The 583-nt window shown below is 43.4% G+C and overlaps 1 protein-coding gene across 1 annotated transcript in view; it reads right to left on the bottom strand.

Moving 5' to 3' along the window:
- Nucleotides 1-583, bottom strand: part of LOC106884413 (WD repeat-containing protein 19) — a 123,731-nt gene that overhangs the window by 24,765 nt on the left and 98,383 nt on the right. The window lies entirely within an intron of this gene.

Below are 583 nucleotides of genomic sequence, written 5' to 3'. Positions count from 1 at the left end.
TATCAATGATGCATTTGGCCCAGGAACCACTAATGAACGTACAGCACAATGGTGGTTCAAGAAATTTCGTAGCGGTGACGAGAGTCTTGAAGAGGATAAGCGTAGTGGTTGGCTATCAGATGTTGACAACGATCAACTAAGAGTCTTAGTCGAAGCCAATCCACGCACGACTGTTCGAGAGCTTGCTTCTGAATTAGACGTAATGTATACGACAATTTCCAACCACTTGAAAGAGATTGGAAAAGCAAAAATACTCGAGAAATGGGTACCGCATGAATTGAACAACAACCAAAAAAAATGCCGTTTTGAAGTGTCGTCTTCCTTTCTTTTACACAACAAGAACCACCCGTTTCTCGAATTGTGACTTGTGATGAAAAGTGGATTCTGTACGACAATGCTCAGCTCAGTGGTTGGATGCCAACAAAGCTCCACAGCACTTCCCGAAGCCAAAATTGCACCAAAAGAAGGTCATGGTTACTGTTTGTTGGTCTGTGGCCGGTCTCATCCATCACAGCTTTTTGGATCCAGGCGAAACCATTACGGCAGAGAAGTACTGTCAGCAAATGGATGAAATGCATAAGAA

Source organism: Octopus bimaculoides, chromosome 1, assembly GCF_001194135.2.
Source record: "Octopus bimaculoides isolate UCB-OBI-ISO-001 chromosome 1, ASM119413v2, whole genome shotgun sequence".
NCBI classification, from domain to species: domain Eukaryota; kingdom Metazoa; phylum Mollusca; class Cephalopoda; order Octopoda; family Octopodidae; genus Octopus; species Octopus bimaculoides.
This window is presented reverse-complemented; position numbering and strand designations above follow the sequence as displayed.